This window comes from Dipodomys spectabilis, unplaced genomic scaffold (genome assembly GCF_019054845.1).
Source record: "Dipodomys spectabilis isolate Male_0828 unplaced genomic scaffold, ASM1905484v1 ptg000067l, whole genome shotgun sequence".
Classification (NCBI taxonomy): domain Eukaryota; kingdom Metazoa; phylum Chordata; class Mammalia; order Rodentia; family Heteromyidae; genus Dipodomys; species Dipodomys spectabilis.
This window is the reverse complement of record NW_024870744.1, coordinates 7,108,368-7,119,033: the sequence shown is the minus strand read 5'-3', so window position 1 is coordinate 7,119,033 and position 10,666 is coordinate 7,108,368. Positions and strand designations below refer to the sequence as shown.

At 55.1% G+C, this 10,666-nt stretch overlaps 1 non-coding gene across 1 annotated transcript; it reads right to left on the bottom strand.

The window, feature by feature from the left end:
• Window positions 1-2,620: 2,620 nt before the first annotated feature.
• LOC122109092 lies at window positions 2,621-2,746 on the bottom strand. The gene has a single exon (XR_006147669.1). It is a non-coding gene; the product is annotated as a U6atac minor spliceosomal RNA (small nuclear RNA).
• Between the last annotated feature and the right edge of the window lie 7,920 nt (window positions 2,747-10,666).

The following is a 10,666-nucleotide window of genomic DNA, read 5'->3' as shown; positions in this document are numbered from 1 at the left end:
GTGTGTGTGTGTGTGGCTTGAACTCAGGGCCTGGTTGCTGTCCCTGAGCTTTTTTTGTTTTTTGGTTCCGGTGGGGCCTGAACTCTGGGCCTGGGCGCTGTCCCTCAGCTTTTCAGCTCAAGGCTAGCACTCTACCACTTGAGCCACAGTGCCACTTCCGGCTTTTTTCTTTTTGCTTATGTGGTGCTAAGGAATCGAACCCAGGGCCTCATGCATGCAAGGCAAGCGCTCTACCACTGAGCTACCTTCCCAGCCCCTGTTTTTGCTTTTATGTCAGTTATGGGGCTTGAACTCTGGGCTTGGGCGCTATCCCTCAAGCTCTTCAGCTCAAGGTGAGCGCTCTACTGCTTGAGCCACGGCGCCACTTCTAGTTTTCTGGTGGTTTATTAGAGATAAGAGTCTCACAGACTTTCCTACCCAGGCTGGCTTTGAACCGCGATCCTCAGATCTCAGCCTCCTGAGTAGCTAGGATGACAGGTGTGAGCCACCTGTGCCTGGCTTCCCTGAGCTGTTTTGCTCAAGGGTAGTGGCTTTTAACACTTGAGCCACACATCCACTTTGGGTGGTTAATTGGGGGTGAGGCTGGCTTTGAACTGTCGTCTTGCGATCTCAGCATCCTGAAAAGCTAGCATTATAGGCGTGAGTCATAGCAGGAAACTGGAGAGCAAGGGGAACTCCTGCTCAGTATTGGCATAAAAATAAGCCAGAAATAAGGTATCAGCAGTTTTGAGTTGGCTCTATTCTGGTAGTCCACCATAAATGAAAAAGTTGGGTTAATTACATTTAATATAGCCAACAGGTTAACTGTCCTGGAGGCACCCATCACCAAGGGTGCAGCAGAACGAGATGCCCCTCGTAGTAGGATGGCATGGGAAGACTAGCCTTGATGTGACAGCTGAGGATTCGGATGATCGGAGGCAAGTGCTGTACAAAGGCTTTACAAGGATGGAACACTCTGGCACTTAAAAACTTAGGGACAAAGCCGGGCTCCGGTGGCTCACACCTGTAATCTGCCTGTAATCCTGGCTACACAGGAGACTGAGATCTGAGGATCTTGGTTCAAAGCCAGCTTGGGCAGGAAAGGCGGTGAAGTTCTTATCTCCAGTAAATCACCAGAAAACCAGAAGTGGCACTATAGCTCAAGGGTAGAGTGCTAGCCTTGAGCTGAAGAGCTGAGGGACAGCGCATAGGCCCAGAGTTCAAGCCCCATAACTGACAAAAAACCAAAAACTTATGGACAATTTACTAACGTGATGGAATGGTGGTTCAAAAAAATGGGAAGGAGCTGAACACCAGTGGGTCACACCTGTAACCAAACGCAAAGGACTGAAATGAGATCTGAGGATCTCAGTTCAAAGCCCAGGCGGGAAAGTCCGGGAGATTTGTGTCCAATAAACTCAGAAAAGGCCAGAAAGAAAAGAAGGAAGAAAGGTAGAGTGCTTGCCCTGAGCAAGAAGTTCAGGGACAGTACCCAGGCTGAGTTCAAGCCTAGAACCAGCCCCTTCCCTACTCTCCCTCCAAAAACCGAAAAAAGAAGGAAGGAGCTATGCTGTCCAGCTTCCAAGATGTCTCATGGCCTTGATGGACAGGGTTGCTTGTTCCATTAGGGTTCCTGATTGCAAGTTTCCTGTCTGCCAGAACACTGGGGCCCAGTGGATGTTCAGCTCCTCAGCCACCTTCATGGTCATCTCTCTTGCCCTGAGAACAGGATGCTCAATATGGACATGAGCTAGGCCCAAGTGTGGGGCAGGGAGCTGGCCAAGCTGGTCTGCAAACCCTGGGGCTTGGACTTAGGGGGGGCTGGGCACTGTCCCTAAGTTTTTTTTACTCAAGGCTGGTGCTTCTACAACTTGTTATAAATGTGCTCTCCTTGGACTCAAAACAAAGAACTGTCTCAGCAAGGCAAAATTTGCTTCTGCAGAAGGGTACACTCTTAGCTGAAAGTCCAACAAGCACAGAGTAGGCCATTTGCTCTGATAATTATTTATTGGTTCACAATCTGCTGTGACTGGCTAATTTGAAATATATTTATATAAGGTGACTACAGGAAGAACAGTACTTGAGAATCTCAAAAAAAAAAAATACCAGCACCCTGATGTTTTTCTTTTTCTTTTTGTCACTCATGTGATTTGAACTCTGAGCTTGGGCACTATCCCTGAGCTCTTCAGCTCAAGGCTATGGCTCTAGCCCTTTGAGCCACAGTGCCACTTCGGGCCTGGGCTGGCTTCGAAATTCTATCCTCAGATCTCAGCCTCCTGAGTGGCTAGGATTACAGGTGTGAGCCATTGGGGCCCAGATCACCCTGCTATTTACTCAGCAATCTGAGCTATATCCTATTTTTTTTTTCAATTTTATTTTTTATTTTATTGCAAAGGTGATGTCCCTTCTTGAAACCATTTTAAAGCTGGGTGCTAGAGGCTGGGAATGTGGCTTAATGGTAGAGTGCTTGCTTAGCATGCATGAAGCCCTGGGTTCGATTTCTCAGTGTCTTAAACAGAAAAAGACAGAAGTGATGCTGTGATTCAAGTGGTAGAGGGCTAACCTTGAGCAAAAGCTCAGGGACAGTGCCCAGGCGCTGAATTGAAGCCCTAGGACTGGCAGAAAAGTTAACAAAATATGATCAAAACGATGGTTAGATGCCACGAAGTAGGTGGCAATGCCTTAACCGTATGCGTGTTGTCAGGCCCAAGGGCCTCTTCCATCCTTGTCAAGGGGAGTGCTAACCTTCTCTCCTTTCATACAACACGACAAGGCCTCGCCCGTATGCGCTATTTAAGGCGCACCAATGGAAACACTTTACACTGATGGTGAAATTTTCGTTTGCTCGCTACAGAAAACCCGGGGAAGAAATACCTGCATCAAGAGATAACAAACGTGTATCCTTTATTTCCTTTATTAATTTAATGTATAAGCAACAAAAAATACCTTTTTGTCTTGCACTCTAATTATTCAAAAAACTATCCAATCAGAGGCTGAGATAGACACCGGACGTCCCGAGCGTTCCTTCAGAGTAGCTCATTCCCCCGGAAACAAAACAGGATCGGCGGGTACTTCCTACTGGGACACTCTCGCGGACGGCGGGAAGAGGAACGGAATTGTCTGCGGAAGTGGAAGTGGCTGTTGAGGAATCAAAGGCTGAACATCGGAAGAGCTCTCCACGGACTTCCGGATGTGGCCTGATGTCCGGAGCTGTCGATGCCCAGAGGCCGCGGCTCGCGGAGCGCTTTCTGCGCATGCGTCTCCCCGGCCGGCGGCCACCCGCGTTTGCGCATGCGCCCTGGGTCTCTGTTCGCGCCTCTACCTAGGTCTGCGCATACTCCTCTTCGCTCTCACCCTGGTCCTTGCCTGCACGTCTGCGCGTGCGCCGCGCAGGCTCAGCCTGGCGTTCTAGCCCCGCGCGGCTGGTTTGGGTCCAGTTCGCGCGCGTCCTCCACCTGAGGCAGAGTGCCTGTGCGTGTCGCGCGCGGTCGGACATCCTGCCTTTCTCGAGGGAGCCCAGGCTCAATCCTTTCCTGGTAAACCAGTGAGCCTGCACCACCTGGGCGCCAGCCCGTGTTTTTGTACAAATACGTCTGCTTGTGTGTCTCCCGCGGTGTCTGTGGGCAGCGCCCGCCCTCACGCGGGCACCAACAGGTACACGCGCGCGTCCTCCCGCCCCACGCGCGTGCACGTACAGGTACACGTGCACGACGCCCTTGCCCTCAAGCGCGTGCGGGGCGTGCACGTTCCCCTGCCCTCACGCGCGTCCAGATACACGTACGCCTCCCGCCCCACGCGCGTGCATGTGCAGGTACACGGGCATGTCCTGCTCTCACGTGCGCCTCCCGCCCCACGCGCGCTCGTGTGCCTAGAGGTGTCCAGGCACCTCCGCCCCCCGGCCGGTGCTCATGACCCCTGTGTGCGCATGCATTCTCCCGCTCCATGCACATGCCCCCAGGGACACGCCTGCTTCCTGTACACACACATGCACGTGCATATATGAGTGCACACATGCCTGTGCATGCAAAGATCTGTGTGCCTGCCTTAAGATCTTGGGGTCTCCCAGCAGGTTTGACTGGTCTTTCTGTATTTCTGTGATTTTGAGGATGTGCAATTCCAGGTGTAATCGTTGTTATTATTATTACTGCCAGTCCTGGGGCTTGACCTCAGGGCCAGGGCACTGTCCTGAGCTTCTTTTGCTCAAGGCTAGCACTCTACCACTTGAGCCACTTCCGCTTTTTCTGTGTATGTGGTACTGAGGAATCGAACCCAGGGCTTCATGCATGCTAAGCAAACACTGTACCGCTAAGCCACATTCCCAGCCCTGTGTGCTTGTTATTTAGGAAAACAACGCCCCCCCCCAAAAAAAAAAATTAGTGGTGGTGAATGCCTAAAATCTTAGTACTAAGGAGGTAGAGGCAAGAGGATCCAGAGTTTGAAGCCAGGCTCAGCTACCTAGGAAGCCCTGTTTCAAAAACAAACAAAAGAAGGGGCTGGGAAGGTGGCTCAGTGATAGAGCTTGTCTTGCATGGATGAGGCCCTGGGTTTGATTCTCAGCACTGTATAAGCAGAAAAAGCTGGAAGTGGAGCTGTGGCTCAAGTGGTAGAGTGCTGGCCTTGAGCTGAAAAGCTAAGGGACAGCGCCCAGGCCCAGAGTTCAGGCCCCACGACCGACTAAAAAAAAATAGTTGAGCTATGTCTCAAGTGGTGGAGATCCAGCCTTCAGCAAAGCAAAACAAAACAAAACTGGACAGTGCCCAGGCTGTGAGTTCTAGCCCATGTATGTGGACACGTGCGTGCACACACTGGTGTGTGCGGGCATAAGTGTGCACCTTTCCTTCCTTTGGCCTAATCTTGCCAGAGCTCACATTCTTCCCATCTCCCCATGGTAGCCTTTGGGTTTGCAGGCACAGAGTGGTGTCCTGCCCTATTTGTAGTCAGATTTTTCCAGACCTTTCATGCTTTCTGGTTATAGAGAAGTCAGGTAATTGAGGACTCAGGCTGCTGGAGGAAACTCCAAGGCCAGTCTGGGCCCCTGACTGCCCCTGTTCCCTCTCTAGGCCTCATGGATGGTCCAGGTCATCCTGGCCTAGTCCTGGTAATGCAAAACTCTGAGCAGCACTGGGAAGGAGGGTGGAGCAGAACCCAGGGGGAACTGGAGACTCGTGGTGGACGAGAGCTGGTCTTGGGGGGTTTCCCTGGGTGACAGCTTCCTGGCGGCATCTGTGTGGTTGAGGCAGACAGAGGTAGAGACGCTTGTCCTGCCCACCTTCAGCTCACAGCCCTCCACTGCTTTCCCCCTGCCAGCTCCAAAGGCTTCTCCAGGCCTGGGGAGGCTCCTGGGAGGAGCAGGTTAGTCAGGTGAATCAGACCCCAGGGATTCACTTCCTCTTGGGACAGAGGCCTTGGTGACCCAGGACCTTCCTGGGGCCATCATGAGCTGTGTGTGTGAGAGGTAGGGGTGGGGAGGGTGAGGGGGGGGGGAGGAGGAGGGGCATTCCTGCCAGCATACTGCTGGCTAGAACAAGGAATCTTGAACTCAGAATCTTGAGTGCTGTCCCTTAGCTTTTTTGCAGTGTTCTGTCTGCTACTTGAGCCACTGCTCCACTTCCAGGTTTTGTTTTTGTTTTTTTGGTGGTAGTTAAGTGCCTGGACTGGCTTTGAACTGTGATCCTCAGATTTCAGCCTCCCGAGTACAGGCACGAGTCATTAGTGCCTGGCCCATCATGAGACTTTTGGAGAGGCTGCTGGGACCCAGAGGGTCAGCTCCATAGCCAAGCTAAGGCTGATGCACAGGCGCATGGCTTTTGGATTTGGCCGGATTGGCCTGGTGGTGGCTGGTGGGGGCTAGTTTTTTTGTTTTTGTTTTGTTTTGAAAGAGGCCCACTGGGTGTGTGTGTGTATGCCAGTCTTACGCTGCTAGACCTTAGCCATTCACCCCCATGAACACCTCATAGGAGGGGTGAACAGCCTTTCTCTCCTGAGCTATCAGGCTGGGCGATTCCAGAAGCCTCCACTGAGGGGCAAGCTTGTGTCATTCAGGATGCACCAAGTCTGAGCAAGATGATTGGACCAGGGCTAAGGGTTATATGCTCTTCCCATCTCCAGGCTTGAGGCCTGGGGCAGGCCGGCTTTCTTAACGTGCCTTGGGCATGTCACCTCCTGCTCTGTGCCTCAGTTTCCTAAAGGAATTACCCCAGAAGAATTCAGTCTCCCCCACTGCTGGTTAAGGCCATCCAAATTTTGATATGGAGAAACTGAGGCTCCTGGTGTTCCCAGGGGTTTAGAGGTGGTGCTCCTGGCCAGCTGTGAGATCAGGAGCCCCAGAGGCCTGGGGTTGGTGTGCTTCTGTGGGTGTCACACGTGCAGGGCCCTATAAGTATCAGCCTCAGCACAGCTGCAGCTCAGTTCTTTTCCATTCATGCCTTGCAGAATTTAAATGCGGTACTGAGGTTTGAACTAGGGCTTGTTGAGCTCATTTGGCTTATTTGCTCTGATGGTACTTAGCCTGAGGAGCTAGGAATACCATGTAAATCACCAGCACCCAGCTCAGTATTGGGATTTGAGCTCAGGGTCTTGAGTCTACTTGGCTTGCTTGCTCTGATAGGACTCTACCACCTGAGCCATGCCTCCAGACTGGCTTTTTGTTAGTTATTTTGGAGATGGAGTCTCACGGACTTTTCTTCCCAGGCTAGTTTTTGAGCTGGGATTCTCTCGATCTCAGCCTCTCAGATTCAGGCTACTGGCACCTGACTAAGGACCCTGCTCTTAACTCAAGCCCTTCCAAGAGTCACAGTGTTTATTTCTGCAGACGAGGCTCATCCACAGGACTGCTCCTTGTCTCTGTCTCTTCCAGTGAGTGGGAAGACAGCTAGGAGGACCACTGGGAGGACAACCAACAGCTGCTCTGTCTACCTCCAATTACTCTCCTCCCTGGGACAAGGGAGGGGCTGTTCCAGCCTTTTGGGTGAGTAGCTTTCCAGACTTTTCTCTGTGTATTACAAGTCCAGGTGGCTTAAGATAGGCCCTGTTCTTGGGTGTGGACACCAGGGTCGTGGAGATGGTTCATCACCGGCTCATGGTCGCCATCTGGCTGTTTCTGTCCACGTGCTATGGTGACACGGCTGTGTGACTCTGAGTGGTCACACACTGTTCGGGAGACATGGGTCTCAGACATAGACTACAGCCTTTGGGAAGAGGGTGACTGGCTGTGTGGCCGCCCCGCTGTGGCGGCCGGCCGGGCCTGTGTGCGGCCGCCCCTCTGTTCTGCGCAGGGGTGGATGACCACCCTCTGGGGTGAGGCCTCTCCTCAGGGGCCTCTATTAATAAAGTGACCGCTGACCCCGGACGTGTTGGGGGAGAAGGAGGCAGAGCGTTCCCAGGGCTGGCGTTTGCCTGGAGACCTCTTTTGCCTGACCCCGCCATGGTCCTCGGGAGAACTCTTGTTCTGGCTGGTGTACCAGAAGCCCTGTGTGGAATTGAGGGCCAGGGCTGCCCTTCCCCCAAACCTGGCTTTCTGGGAGCTTCTCCAGCTCCCAGGCCCCCGAGTGGGTGGAAAACAGCCCCGGGCCTATGAGGCCCTAGGGACTCAATCACGAGTCATTTGCCCTGCAGGAGCCGGATCAAGGTGCTTCTGGAACCTTCTCAAGCTGCCTTGCTGGGGCCCAGGAAGGGGTGACTGGATGAACCAAGTTCCTGAGTGGGGCATGGGCATCCCATGCACCAGCAGCCTGAGCCGCAGCCCACGCCGGCAGGCCTGTCGCCCGAGCAGAGCCTGGTGTCCGAGCTCTGCCACAGCCCTGAGCGCAGGGCCCGTGGGGCTCTGGGTGGGCTGTCCTGCTCAGAGGCTCACGTGGAGTGGGGCCGGGGCAGAGGGCAGCCTCCTGCAGACCAGTAGAAGCTGTGTGGAGGAGGGATGGTGCTCCAGGCTGAGCACACTTGAGCCAAGGCAGGTGCCAGGTGCCTGCTGGCCAAGGTGAGGGCCGGAGAAGCCCGTGGAAGCTTCCTGGGGTCAGCAAAGAAAGACCTATTGTGATGGTGAGGGGTTGGCCAGCCTGGCGTCCCTCAGCTACCACACCCTGGTCCAGGGGAGACCCCTCCCTGGCTCTGCAGCTTGGCCTAGCCATGAGGCACTGCGACCGGGAGAGGCTGCTGGCTCCGGCTGCAGCGCTGGCCCCTGGGCCGTGGGTCTGAGGCTGTGTCCAAGTCCCCAGGGCGGCTGTGGGCCTCAGTGGGAGGCAGGAGCCTCCCTCCTGGAGGCAGGGCCGTGGGCAGGAAATCCCACCCTACACGCGGCTCAGCCCGGGGAGCCGTGCCTCCCTGTGCTCCGTCACAGACCCCACTCCCGCTTAACAACCAGCTGAGCAAAACTGAGTTAAGATGCTGCCTGCAGGTGGCTCCAGCCTGGAACTTCAGCTCCTTGGGAGGCTGAGATTGGGGGGTGGGATCACGGTTTGAGGCCAGCCAGGGCATAACAGGTCTTGAGACTCCATTTCAAAGCCATAGCTAGGCCCAGTGGTGCACGCCGGGCGTCCTCAGTGATATTGAGAATCGTAAGTAGGGGGTCACCACCTAGGCTGACCTCTCCATGGAAGTGAAACTCTACTTTGAAAAGAAGCAGTGCAAAAAGCTGAAAAGCAGGCACTGGTGGTTCACGCCTGTAATCCTAGCTACTCAGGAGGCTGAGATCTGCGGATTGTGGTTCAAAGCCATCCTGGGCAGGAAAGTCTGTGAGACTATCTTCAATGAACCACCAGAAAAATGGAAGTAGTGCTGTGGCTCAAGTGGTGGAGCTTTCGCCCTTGACCATAAGAGCTCAGGAACAGCGCCCTGGCCCCCGAGTTCAAGCCCCACCCCTGATAAAGAAAAAAGAGCTGAAGGCATGGTTCAGGTTGTAGTGCAAGGCCTCGAGTTCGCTCCCCAGTGTTGCTTTCTCCCTTCCCCAAATCATGTTGCCAGTCAGAGTGCAGCTGCTGGGAGGCAGGAGGGGGTCAGCTCTCTGTCCCTCCTCCCCCCCCCCCCCCCATCCCCAGGCTTATTCCCAGTGTTTCTGGGAGCTGAGCTCTGCTTAGGAGAAAGCAAATGTTCAGAGTGGATCCCAGCTAGCCAGCATGATGACTAAGGAAGCTCTGGAGACTGCTGGGCTCCTGCAGGGCAGTTCTGCACACAGCCACACCCCGGGGGCTCCCTTGGCTGGGACATGTGGCTCACAGCGCCCTCTGGGGGCTGTCATGCCCTGTGACCGAAGACTCTGAGAAGGCCTGTGTGGAAGTTCTCTGCATCTTGTGTTTCCCAACTTCCATGACCATGGATGGAGCAGTGACCGCCAGCAGACCCCTGCCACCCTTTGGCGAAGCAGGAGGAGGGACGGCAGTGCGCACCTGGCTGTGCCTCGGTGTCCCCCACATCTCCCCCTCTTTCAGGGTGGTGAGTGCTCACTCCCTTCTGGAGAGCCCCTGTGTGCCAGTCGGGGATGGAGGACAGACTGAGGGAGGAGGATACTTTGGGGTGTGGGTGCTCTCGAAGGTGCTGTGGGAATGGCAGGGGACATGGAGGGGACAGTCGTCATCTGGAACTGGTGGTTGAGCTCCTGAGGAGACTCTGAACAGAAGGACAGACTGGGAAAATGCTAGAACTGGACATGTCTGGGGAACCATTTTGGTCAGGTGCTCTGGAAGTTTCTCCAAGGACATGACAAATGGTCTATGACCAGAAGGACAGATGAGAAGGAGCTGTGTGTGCACAGAAAGGGAATTTATGACCCGAGGCCAGCATGTGCAAAGGACCTGAAGTAGAAGTGAGCTTGGTGGATGATTCAGGGACCCGGTAAGGCCAGGGATAAGCTCCTCTGCTGCAGCATCCCATCATCCTGAAGGGTTTGACATCCTTGTCAGGCATCCACCTGGGTGGCTCCTGCCCAGCCCAACCTTTGACCCCTGTAGCCTTCTCTCATCCCAGTACCAAGATCCCCATTCCATGGCCCCAACTCTCCCCAAAGTCTCACCACCCTTCCTATCCTCCTGCCTTCTGCCCCGTCTACCCGCTCAGCTCAAGTCCCGAGGACCAGCGGAGGCCCCCATGAGGCTGTCCCTGTCCCGGCTGCCCCCTTCGCCTGCTGTCCAGCTGCCTCTCAGGCCTGCTGCCTCTTGGCGCCTTCCTGGATAGGCCAGGCTGGTTCTGCGAAGCCACTGGCGGAGGTTGGGTGGGGAAGTGCGCACCCCATCCTGCACTTCGTCTGTGCCAGGCAGCTGTCCTGCCCTCCTCTGGCTCCCTGTCCAGCCTGCCTGTCCAGCACTGAGCCCCCAGGGTCTCCTTGCCAGGCGTGGCCTCCCGGAGCCTGGCCTTCACTGCTCCTTGTGATTCTGGGGTCTCACAGGGCCTGGCTCAGGACGGGAGCCCTTGGGGGTCTCTGGAAGGAAGCCAGATTCCCCATTGCTGTGGCACAGGTCAGAGGAGGGGTCCCCAAGGCAACCCCAGCCAGCCCCCTCACAAGTGCCGCCTGCAGGCCGACGCCTGTCCTCACCTCTGTCACGGCGTCGCCGGCCCGCGGGTCTTCACTTGGCGAGCGTTAATTTTTGTGCCCTTCTTTCCTCCCTGGTGCTCATGTTGGGGTGTGTGCTGCACAGTTTGAGGGGTCGGGTGGAACAATGGGCACGGAGACCTGGCACAGGCATCGTGGTGTGGCCTG